This window comes from Dermochelys coriacea, chromosome 12 (assembly GCF_009764565.3).
Source record: "Dermochelys coriacea isolate rDerCor1 chromosome 12, rDerCor1.pri.v4, whole genome shotgun sequence".
In the NCBI taxonomy this organism is placed as follows: Eukaryota; Metazoa; Chordata; order Testudines; family Dermochelyidae; genus Dermochelys; species Dermochelys coriacea.
Window position 1 is genome coordinate 14,983,425 of NC_050079.1, and position 12,780 is coordinate 14,996,204.

Sequence of the window (12,780 nt, forward strand, 5' to 3'; positions counted from 1 at the left end):
CCTGTCCCAAGTAAAGCCCATGGCATATACTGTAGGGCAAATTCCAGTTCTGGGTGCAGCAGTATATATACAAGAATGCTGTAAATCAAATGTTTGAGTCTGTTTGCCAGCTCATGAGTGGCAGCCAGATTTTCCAGGAAGAGCTCTTAAATCTTGAATAATCCGCCCTGTCTTCAGTAATCCTCCTTAACAACAGTTTTCAGTGCTCAAGCCAAGTGCAGAACTTTCCTTTCCCATTCATAAGCTGGCAGTCCCTATCAACTTTTTTCACTCATCTTTCATTGAAATTAAATGGCAGTGGTTGTCTCTAATAACCTACTTTCTCGATACACTTAATTTTTGCTACAAAATTCTCCAGTTCTTTTATGTGCACATCTGTTTTTAATGGGATGTTCACCAGAGATGGAACTGATAATGGAAACTTTGTGCTCTTTGGTATTATCATTAGTTCTAAGGTTGGCAACCAGCATTGGCAATATACTCCTCTTTAGAAGGCACATTTTTAGCTGGACAACAATGTATTAACTCTAGGCAGAAGATTAGTAGTGGAAGGAGATTACTAGCAGCAGCATGCTATATTCTAACTCTGCTTTTGTTAATATGGCTATAACCATTAATTTTATGGCTATTTTCCATTTTCATGATATTTTAATGGCTGACCTTTGTTCTCTAAGGAAGTTAAAGGCAGTGTATAGGGAGATACATTTTCACCAAGATCTATAACACAGAGAGAGAAAGAAATGTGAGAAAAAAGTCATTTTACATTATTATAGTTATAGCATTTCCCCAATATAGCTAGAGGGTATGAAAAGTACTGGTGTTAGAAGGCAATGGCCCTTTGGCCATGCTGAGGGATTCTGCGGGAAAGGCTTTTGAAATTCAACATTAAAAATATTCAGTGTAAGTGGAGAGATATGGGTGACTTGCAAATAGGTATCCTGCAGTACTGAAGAACATGCATGTGATGGGGTGTCCACCCCAAAATGGCATGTAAGGGGTGTGACAAAGCTCTGTACTTGCCTCCATGGGTCCCACGTTTCCTGGCGGATTTCGCTAGCCTCAGAGGCTCACTGTGACCCTCAACGTAACCCTTCTCTCTCTAGAGATAAGGGTCACAGTCTACTGAGCCATTTTCATCATAAGCCAGCGAGGGAGATGAGGAGAAGTTATCCTTCCTTCCACAGTCTCTGTTGTCTCCCAGTCTCAATGATTAAATCAGGGGGTAAAGGTGTGGGGGGGGAGGGAGCCCGGGCCCACCCTCTACTCCAGGCTCCAGCCCAGGGACCCTAATAGTATCAGCTATGGTAGCTGACCTTTTAGAAACATGACATGTACAATTCCCTGGGCTACTTCCCCCCACAGCAGTCCTTACTTCCTCAAGCTCCACTTAGAATCATAGAATATCAGGGTTGGAAGGGACCTCAGGAGATCTAGTACAACCTCCTGCTCAAAGCAGGACCAATCCTCAACTAAATCATCCCAGCCAGGGCTTTCTCAAGCCTGACCTTAAAAAACTTCTAAGGAAGGAGATTCCACCACCTCCATAGGTAACGCATTCCAGTGTTTCACCACCCTCCTAGTGAAAAAGTTTTTCCTAATATCCAACCTAAACCTCCCCCACTGCAACTTGAGACCACTACTCCTCTTCTGTCATTTGCTACCACTGAGAACACTCTAGATCCATCCTCTTTGGAACCCCCTTTCAGGTAGTTGAAAGCAGCTATCAAATCCCCCCTCATTCTTCTCTTCCGCAGACTAAACAATCCCAGTTCCCTCAGCCTCTCCTCATAAATCATGTGTTCCAGTCCTCTAATCATTTTTGTTGCCCTCCCCTGGATGTTTTCCAATTTTTCCATATCCTTCTTGTAGCGTGGGGCCCAAAACTGGACACAGTACTCCAGATGAGGCCTCACCAACATCGAATAGAGGGGAACGATCATATCCCTCAGTCTGCTGGTAATGCCCCTACTTATACATCCCAAAATGCCATTGGCCTTCTTGGCAATAAGAGCACACTGTTGACTCATATCCAGCTTCTCATCCACTGTAATCCCTAGGTCCATTCTGCAGAACTGCTGCCGAGCCATTCGGTCCCTAGTCTGTAGCGATGCATGGGATTCTTCCGTCCTAAGTGCAGGACTCTGCACGTGTCCTTGTTGAACCTCATCAGATTTCTTTTGGCCCAATCCTCTAATTTGTCTAGGTCCCTCTGTATCCTATCCCTATCCTCCAGCGTATCTACCTCTCCTCCCAGTTTAGTGTCATCTGCAAACTTGCTGAGGGTGCAATCCACACCATCCTCCAGATCATTTATGAAGATATTGAACAAAACCGGCCTGAGGACCAAGCCTTGGGGCACTCTACTTGATACCAGCTGCCAACTAGACATGGAGCCATTGATCACCATCCATTGAGCCCGACAATCTAGCCAACTTTCTGTCCACCTTATAGTCCATTTATCCAGCCCATACTTCTTTAACTTGCTGGCAAGAATACTGTGGAGGACTGTGTCAAAAGCTTTGCTAAAGTCAAGGAACAGCACGTCCACTGCTTTCCCCTCATCCACAGAGCCAGTTATCTTGTCATAGAAGGCAATTAGATTAGTCAGGCATGACTTGCCCTTGGTGAATCCATGCTGATTGTTCCTGATCACTTTCCTCTCCTCTAAGTGCTTCAGAATTCCTTGAGGACCTGCTCCATGATTTTTCCAGGGTCTGAGGTGAGGCTGACTGGCCTGTAGTTCCCAGGATCCTCCTTCTTCCTTTTTTAAAGATGGGCACTACATTAGCCTTTTTCCAGTCGTCCAGGACCTCCCCCGATCGCCATGAGTTTTCAAAGATAATAGCCAATGGCTCTGCAATCACATCCGCCAACTCCTTTAGCACTCTTGGATGCAACGCATCCAGCCCCATGGACTTGTGCTCGTCCAGCTTTTCTAAATAGTCCCAAACCACTTCTTTCTCCACAGAGGGCTGGTCACCTCCTCCCCATGCTGTGCTGCCCAGTGCAGTAGTCCGAGAGCTGACCTTGTTCGTGAAGACAGAGGCAAAAAAAGCATTGAGTACATTAGCTTTTTCCACATCCTCTGTCACTAGGTTGCCTCCCTCATTCAGTAAGGGGCCCACACTTTCCTTGACTTTCTTCTTGTTGCTAACATACCTGAAGAAACCCTTCTTGTTACCCTTAACATCTCTTGCTAGCTGCAACTCCAGGTGTGATTTGGCCTTCCTGATTTCACTCCTGCATGCCCGAGCAACATTTTTAGACTCTTCCCTGGTCATTTGTCCAATCTTCCACTTCTTACAAGCTTCTTTTTTGTGTTTAAGATCAGCAAGGATTTCACTGTTAAGCCAAGCTGGTCGCCAGCCATATTTACTATTCTTTCTACACATCGGTATGGTTTGTCCCTGTAACCTCAATAAGGATTCTTTAAGATACAGCCAACTCTCCTGGACTCCTTTCCCCCTCATGTTATTCTTCCAGGGGATCCTGCCCATCAGTTCCCTGAGGGAGTCAAAGTCTGCTTTTCTGAAGTCCAGGGTCTGTATTCTGCTGCTCTCCTTTCTTCCTTGTGTCAGGATCCCGAACTCAACCATCTCATGGTCACTGCCTCCCAGGTTCCCATCCACTTTTGCTTTCCCTACTAATTCTTTCTGGTTTGTGAGCAGCAGGTCAAGAAGAGCTCTGCCCCTAGTTGGTTCCTCCAGCACTTGCACCAGGAAATTGTCCCCTACACTTTCCAAAAACTTCCTGGATTGTCTGTGCACCAATGTATTGCTCTCCCAGCAGATATCAGGGTGATTGAAGTCTCTCATGAAAACCAGGGCCTGGAATCTAGTAAATTCCATGAGTTGCCGGAAGAAAGCCTTGTCCACCTCATCCCCCTGGTCCGGTGGTCTATAGCAGTCTCCCACCACGACATCACCCTTGTTGCTCACACTTCTAAACTTAATCCAGAGACTCTCAGGTTTTTCTGCAGTTTCATACTTGAGTCTGAGCAGTCATACTGCTCCCTTACATACAATGCAACTCCCCCACCTTTTCTGCCCTGCCTGTCCTTCCTGAACAGTTTATATCCATCCATGACAGTATTCCAGTCATGTGAGTTATCCCACCAAGTCTCTGTTATTCCAATCACATCATAATTCCTTGACTGTGCAAGGACTTCCAGTTCTCCCTGCTTTTTTCCCAGGGTCCTTGCATTTGTGTATAGGCACGTGAGATAACTCGCTGATCTTCCCTCTTTCTCACTGTATGAGGTAGGAGCCCTGCCCTCTCGTGCGCTCCTGCTTGTGCTTCCTCCCGGTATCCCACTTCCCCACTTACCTCAGGGCTTTGGTCTCCTTCCCCCGGTGAACCTAGTTTAAAGCTCTCCTCACTAGGTTAGCCAGCCTGCTTGCGAAGATACTCTTTCCTCTCTTCGTTAGGTGGAGCCCATCTCTGCCTAGCCTCCTTCTTTGAACACCATCCCATGGTCAAAGAATCCAAAGCCTTCTCTCCGACACCACCTGCGTAGCCATTCGTTGATTTCCACGATTCGACGGTCTCTACCCAGGCCTTTTCCTTCCATAGGGAGAATGGACAAGAAGACCACTTGCACCTCAAACTCCTTTATCCTTCTTCCCAGAGCCACGTCGTCTGCAGTGATCCGCTCAAGGTCATTCTTGGCAGTATCATTGGTGCCCACATGGAGAAGCAGGAAGGGGTAGCGATCCGAGGGCTTGATGAGTCTCGGCAGTCTCTCCATCACATTGTGAATCCTAGCTCCTGACAAGCAGCAGACTTCTCGGTTTTCCTGGTCAGGGCAGGAGATAGATGACTCAGTTCCCCTAAGGAGAGAGTCCCCAACCACCACCACCCTTCTCCTTCTCTTGGGATCGGTGGTTGTGGAATCCCCAACCCTAGGACAGTGCATCTCATGCCTTCCAATCGGCAGAATCTCCTTCTGTTCCCTTCCCTCAGATGTGTCATCTAGTCCACTCTCCGCATTAGTACCTGTGGAAAGAACATGAAAACGGTTACTTACCTGTATCTGTGTTGCTGGTACATGGACGTTCCCCTTTCTTCTTCTGGAGGTCACATGCTGCCAAATTTCTTCACCATCCTCTTGTCCCTGCAGTGCAGCCTGCTCTGAATCTTCAGAACGTTGTGTCTGTAGAACCATATCTTGACATCTGTCCAGAAAATCTTCAATTTCTCTTATGCAACGCAGGGTCGATACCTGTTGCTCCAGACCTTGAACCTTCTCTTCCAATATGGAGACCAGCTTGTACTTTGTACAGACAAAATTGCTTCTGTCCTGTGAAAGAAAGACAAACATGGCACATCCACTGCAGGTCACAACACATGAACACTCCCCTTCCATATTACCTTCCTTCTATGAGCTTCCTCAGGAGTTGTAGTAACTACTCAGAGAAGCTGGCAAGATGTAAGCCTCAGTGGGCTCTCCCTGGGTGAACTCCCAGGCAAACTCCCTCTGTTAGCCTCTCTGCTGTTTGCTGTTCAGCTGATTTGCAGCTGACTGTTTTTTTTTAAACAAAGTCAGGCCCACTCAAGGCTCACCTGGAATAAAGCACTCCCAATTCACACTTTTCAAACAACCAGTCAAGCACATGGTCAAACTGTCCCTACAACAGCCATTCAGATACTTCACCCTTACCTCAGGACCTCCTTCCTTGTGCCTGATATGGTGTGTACTATTCAGTCTCTCAAACAGCACAACTTCCTCCCACAGCTCCTGACATGCACATCCACCTGACTAACTGGGAGGCTTTTAACTAGTTTCAGCCAGCCCCTGATTGGCTTCAGGTGTCCCAATCAACCTAGCCTTCTCCCTGCCTTCTGGAAAGTTCTTAATTGGCCCCAGGTGTCTTAATTGACCTAGAGCAGCTTCCATTTCACTGATCCTGGTGCCAGGGATTTGTGTAGCGTGGAGCGAATCTCTCTCTCTCTCTCTCTCTCTCCCTCCCCCCCCCCACTGCTCTCCCATAGCCTTCTAGCTTGGAGGAAGGTGGGAAGCTGCTACTCGGCCCTAAGCTCTCCCTGCTGCTCCAGCTGCTCCCCTGGCTGGGCCAGACACCCCCCACCCTGTTCTCTGCTACCTGGTTGCTGGACCCCCCCACTCTGGGGGCTGCCACTGCTGCAACTGCAGCCCCGGGGGGGGGCTGCTAGCCCACTCCCCAGAGAGGAGGAGTGAGGGACCCCAGCCATTGCTGTTGTGGACACCACCACCACCACCTGAGAGGGGTCCATTCTGCCTGCCTGGACTACCACCTGGAGTTCCTGGAGCTGCTGCTGCTGCTGCAGAGGCCGCTGCCTGGAGCTGCTGAAGCCCAAGGAGGAGAAGAAGAGGATCATCTGGGGGGCAGCACCTAGAGACTTTGCAGACCACCGTGGAGGGGGCCTAAGACTGAGTAATTTTCAAACTGTGCTCTTGTGGTGGGGGTTTTGACTGTGTTTCTAGGGACACGGGGGGTGTGGCATGGAGCTGCCCCCTGATCCATCTGTGTGTCCCCCCCAACCCCCACCACTATTACCACCACTGCTGCCCCCTCCACCACCCCCACTGGCTGTATACCACCTGCCTCAGCTCCTGCCTCTGGACTCAGCTGCTTGCTTGGCTTGCCACGCCCTATTTCCACCCTTTGGGCCAGAAGCAGCAGCAAGCTGCTAAAAAAAGACAAGCTAAAAAAAGACTTGTGCAAGTGCACATGGGCACATGTGCCTCCCCGGACTGCCTACCCCCCAGCTTTGCCCTTTACTACCTGCCCCATTTGCCACTTGCTTTGCCTCCTCTTTTGCTCCAGCCCCCCTTACTAGCTTCAGTTTGTTTGCCTGCCCCGCCCATTTCCTTCTGCAGCCTTTGTTTGTTTGCCCCGCCCCAGCCTCTGAAGCTAGCCCCTTGGTTTCCCTGTTCTACCCCCAGACCGCTTAGCCCCTCGCTCCGTGTGCCCATGCCCCCTCCCATGCGCTTGTGCAATTCCCCTTTTTAGTTGCAACCCTCTTCACTGCACCCGCAATGTTGTTATATCCCCCCCTCCCCTAGTGCACCAAGAGGAGCCGGAATTTCCACCTTGTGTCGGTGACTGACCCCTAACCCCTGATTGCCCCCCGTCTAGCCCACCCCTTTTGGCGCCCTCCTCCCCTGCCTGCAGCCTAGCGGGGAGGAGTGGTCGACCTGCTTCCCCTCTCACCTCCTCCTTTTGGTGTCCCCCCTTTCCTACTTGCTCATGATGGCGGGGGATGAGATGGGTGAGACCCCTCCAGCAGCCCGAGCTCCCCCTCCCCCACCTGCCCCTCTGTCACCCCCCCAAGCTTCTAGCTCCGCTGCCAAACCATCTGCAATCGCCCCCGCTGGGGCACCAGCAGCGACGGGCACCAGGGTGACCTCCACTGCTGCCACGTCTATCACCCCCTCAGATTTGGGGGGAGTCCTCCCAGCCGGCGGGAAGGGCCAGGGGAAGAAGAAGGGGAAGGGCCCCGCTAAAAAGACCAGGCCCTCCATGGCAGGGGCTGCCCCCAATGCCCCCGCCCCATCTCCAGCTGGGGTGCCCCTCCCCGCTGTTCCCTCCACCAGCTCTGCAGGTGTCCCTCCCCCGGACCCCAGAGCATACGCCCAGGTGGCGGCAGCCCCCCCGCCTGCTGCTACGTCATTTCTCCAGCCCACCGCCTCCGCTACCATCTATAGCGGCCGGGGCCCCTTTCCCACCATGACCAGGAAGCATGGCGTCCGTTGCCTCCTGGTGCCCGCCTCGCCCCACGTGGAGACCTATGTGCGGGCGTTGGCGAGGGTGGTGGGGCCCACGGCCATTGTGGCGGCCTCCAAAATGTATGGCAAGGTCGTCTTCTTCTTAGCATCGGAGGCCGCCGCCCAGGAGGCGGTGGAGAAGGGCCTGGCGGTCGGGGGCGTGTTCGTCCCCTTAGAGCCGCTAGAGGACCTGGGCGTCCGCCTGGTCCTGACCTCCGTCCCTCCCTTTCTCCCCAATGCCGCCCTGTTACCCGCCCTTTCTGCCTTGGGAAAGCCCATCTCTGTCATCAGCACTCTCCCGTTGGGCTGCAAAGACCCTGCCCTCCGTCACGTCCTCTCGTTCCGCCGGCACGTGCAGCTTCAACTGCTGCCGGCGCCACGCGACGGAGAGGCACTCGAGGGGTCCTTCCTAGTCCCCTACCGGGGGACCCATTACAGGGTGCATTATTCCACGGGGGAGGCCCGGTGCTACCTCTGCCGGGCGATGGGGCACGTCCGGAGGGACTGCCCCCTGGCCCGGGAAGGAGGGGAATCCAGGACCCCCGAGCCCCGGCAGGGCACCGGCCCCGTCATCGCCGGCGCCCGAAACCGCCCCTCCTCCTTCCCAGTCCACCATTGCTCCTGCTCAGGCCCAAGGGGCACCTCCCCCACTATGCCCAGACGAGCGGGAGAACCCCGCCCCCGCTGTTTGCAATCTGGTGGGGCCTGTGGAGGAGGGTGCGGCAGGGACACCGCCAAGCATGGGAGAGGGCCCGCCCCAAGGGGAATCTTCCCTCCCTTGTGTTGCCCCACCGTTACCCCCTCGAGTCCCTGAGCCATCGCCTCTGCCCCCTGACACAACCCCTGCTAGCCAGCCCCCGGATGATGCCATGGAGGGCTGGGCCCTAGTCCAGGGGAAGCGGGGCAAGCGGAAGGCTCGAGCTCCACTCCTCCCATGTGACGCGGAGGCCCCCCGGAAGACCAGGAAGGGGGGCACCGATGCCGAGCCTTCCGCTCTACCCACGGGTGTGTTCCATCCACCAGAGCCAGCTGGGGAAGACGTGGCAGCACTGGAAGGCGGCATCTCCCCTCCATGGGAGTCCCTCCCCTCCAAGACCCCCGAGGCACCATCTGAAACCCCAGTGTGCCCCGAAGTAACCGTCGCGTCAGGTGCCGGCGGGGAGAATCCCGGGGTAGTGGAAAACAATTTCCCCTCTATATATGAGGAGATCGAGGCCCTGGGTCTGACCCTGGTCACCCAGGGGGAGGACGATCCTATGCCAGCGGGCCTCGATCTGGGCGACTTCATTCCAGCCCCCCTTTCCCCATACTCCCTCCCCGTAACCGTTGCTTCTGCTCCCACCTCCGAGGAGCCCCTGGACTCCTCCATCAACCCGGCTGCAGAGGGCACCCCGCTGAGAGCCGCCGAGCCTGTTGAGGCGATGGCCAGTGCCACGCGGCTGGAACCTGAGCCCCCAGGGCCATCCCTCGCTGGTGAGGAGCGTTCGACCTCCTTTCCGGGAGAGGACCCTACAGAAGGAAGTCCACCTCCTGATGCCGTGGCTGCCAAATCCACCAGAGAGCTTGCGCCCGGCATCAGTGAGAGCCCTCTCCCGACCCAGACTCTCACCTCTACCCCTGCCCCTGTCCTTATCCCGCCCACCTCCCGAGATATTATTGCCACCCCTGGGACTGTCTCCTTCCCCTTTCCAACAGATGACTCCCAGGGAATGGCCTTTGTGTTTGCCCGTCCCGACCCACCAGGGGCTGCTATCCTCCCTCCGCCGCCCCCTATCACCCCAGCATTCAGGTCAACCCATCAGGAGCCCCGTCGGGGGCGCACCCTGTCTGCCCGTCTCGCTGGGCCAAGGGGCTGTACAAAGGGCCCCATCGGGGAGCAATCAGACCATAACCCCAGCCCCCCATGCGCTGCGAGAGGAGTTGCGGGAGTTCCTAGAAGACGTCCGTGGCTCCCGCAACAAAGTCCAGCTTGCCCTCCAGCGATGGGGGGACTTTAATCAAATCCTCCGGGCCGCAAGGGCCCTCATGGGGGAGGGGAAAAGGACTGGGAGACAGGGCGCCGCGGCCTACCAGCGGGTCCGCCACTTCCGTGACTCCTTACTCACCTACGGGGTGGGTCACGGACTGCTGCGCGGCCCGCCGGGAGCCACGAGCATCTCTGCCGGCGAGGATCCCCCCCAGCCCTCCTCATGGCACCCTTTACCATCGCAACATTGAACACCCGTGGCTGAAGGATGGGTCTCCGCAGGTTCCAAGTGCTCTCCTTCCTTCGAGAGGGGAGGTACTCTGTGGTTTTCCTGCAGGAGACCCATACGGATCCGACCGCCGAAGACAGCTGGCGGCTGGATTGGGGGAACAGGGTCTACTTTAGCCACCTCACAGTTCATACGGGTGGAGTGGCGACCCTGTTCTCCCCCGACCTACGGCCCGAGGTGCTGGGGGTCGCCGAGGCTGTGCCGGGTCGCCTGCTGTACTTCCGGGTCCGCATGGAGGGGCTCGTAGTCAACCTTTTCAACATCTATGCCCCAGCAGCGAGCCCGGAGCGGCTGCAATTCTATCAGCAGGCATCCGCCTTCCTCGGCACCTTGGATCCTCAGGAGTGCCTGGTCCTGGGAGGGGACTTTAACATCACCCTTGAGGAACGGGACCGCTCGGGAACCGAGCAGAGCCCGGCCGCCGTCGCTGTCCTCCAGGAGATAGTCGAACACCACTTCCTGGTGGACGTCTGGCGCGACCACCACCCGGATGACACTTCTACGTTCACCTTTGTCCGGGTGGAGGCCCATCGGTCGCGCCACTCCCGGTTGGACCGCATTTATTTATCACGCTTTCATCTTACACGAGCCCACTCCTCCAGCATCCGGCCAGCCCCATTTTCTGACCATCACATAGCCACCGTGACAGCCTCCCTCTGCGCGGAGAGGCCGGGGCCGGCCTATTGGCATTTTAACAACAGCTTGCTGGAGGATGCGGGCTTCGTGGAATCCTTCTGGGAGTTCTGGCTGGCCTGGCGAGGGCAGCGACATGCCTTTCCCTCGGCACGGCGGTGATGGGACGTAGGGAAGGTGCGCGCCCGGCTCTTCTGCCGTGACTACACCCGGGGCACCAGCCGACGGAGGCATGCGGCGATAGAGCAGTTGGAACGGGAGGTCTTAGAGCTGGAGAGGCGTCTGTCCACCAGCCCCGAGGATCCACCCCTCTGCGGAGTGTGCCGGGAGAAGCGGGAGGAGCTCCGGACCCTCGAGGACCATCGGGCCCGGGGTGCCTTTGTTCGATCCCGCATCCGTCTCCTTCGGGAGATGGATTGCGGCTCCCGCTTCTTCTACGCCCTGGAAAAAAAGAGGGGGGCTAAGAAACATATCATCTGCCTACTGGCAGAAGATGGCACCCCCCTCACAGATCCGGTGGAGATGTGCAAGAGGGCGAGAGCCTTCTACGCAAGCCTAATCTCCCCAGAGCCGACCGATCCTAACGCTTGCAGAGTGCTGTGGGAGGAGCTCCCGACGGTCAGCGTGGGCGACCGAGACCGGCTAGAGCTGCCTGTCACTCTGGCCGAGTTCTCGGAAGCCCTCCGTCGCATGCCCACCAATAAATCTCCGGGCATGGACGGGCTGACCGTGGAGTTCTACCGCGTGTTCTGGGACATCCTGGGCCCAGACCTAGTCACCGTCTGGGCCGAGTCTTTGCACAGCGGGGTCCTCCCTCTTTCGTGCAGGCGAGCCGTGCTGGCCTTATTGCCGAAGAAGGGGGACCTCCGCGATTTACGAAATTGGCGTCCCGTCTCGCTCCTCAGCACGGACTACAAAATCGTGGCAAAAGCCATCTCCCTGAGGCTAGGGTCCGTGCTGGCGGACGTGGTCCACCCAGACCAGACCTACACCGTCCCGGGCCGCAGCTTCTTCGACAACCTATATCTGGTCTGGGACCTATTGGAACTTGGGTGTAGGGATGGTCTGTCGTTCGCCCTCCTGTCCTTAGATCAGGAGAAGGCGTTCGACAGGGTGGATCACGGGTTTGCAAGCGTTTGGCTTCGGACCCAGGTTTGTGAGTTTTCTCCGGGTGCTGTACGCCTCCGCAGAGTGTTTGGTCGGGCTCAACTGGACCCTGACCGAACCGGTCAGCTTCGGGCGAGGAGTACGGCAGGGGTGCCCCCTCTCGGGCCAGCTGTACGCTCTGGCAATCGAGCCCTTCCTCTGTCTCCTTCGAAGGAGGTTGACAGGGTTGGTGCTGCGGGAGCCGGAGCTGCAGCTGGTCCTGTCGGCGTACGCTGATGATGTGCTCCTCGTGCTCTAGGACCCGGGCAACTTGGTGCGGGTGGAGGCTTGCCAGGCCATCTATTCGGCAGCCTCCTCCACGCGGGTCAACTGGGTCAAGAGCTCTGGCTTGGTGGTAGGGGACTGGCAGCAGGCGAGCTCCCTCCTACCCGCGCTTCAGGCCATCCAGTGGAGCACGGGTCCGCTGCTCTATCTGGGCGTTTACCTTTCTGCCACGCATCCTTCTCCACCGGAGAACTGGCAGAATTTAGAGGGTGGGGTGATAGAGCGGCTCCAGAAATGGACAGGACTACTCCGGTGCCTCTCCCTTCGAGGGAGAGCGCTAGTGCTTAATCAACTAGTTCTGTCCATGCTCTGGTACCGGCTCAACACTCTGGTCCCGGCCCCGGGTTTCCTGGCCAACCTCTGGACATCGATTCTGGAGTTCTTTTGGTTAGGGCTGCACTGGGTCCCTGCAGGGGTCTTCATCTACCTCTGGAGGAGGGAGGGCAGGGCCTAAAATGTCTGCTTACTGAGGTCCATGTCTTCTGCCTCCAGACCCTGCAGAGGCTCCTTTATGGTGCAGGTAGTCCGGCGTGGAGCATACTGGCGCACGCCTTCCTGCGCCGCTTCCGAGGGCTCCGATATGACCGGCAGCTCCTTATCTCCATCCGAGAGGTCTTCCGCGAGACCTCTCCGGGCTGCCGGTCTTCTACCAGGACCTTCTCTGGACCTGGAAACTCTTTTCAACGACCAGTTCCGTGGCGGCCACCGAGGGGA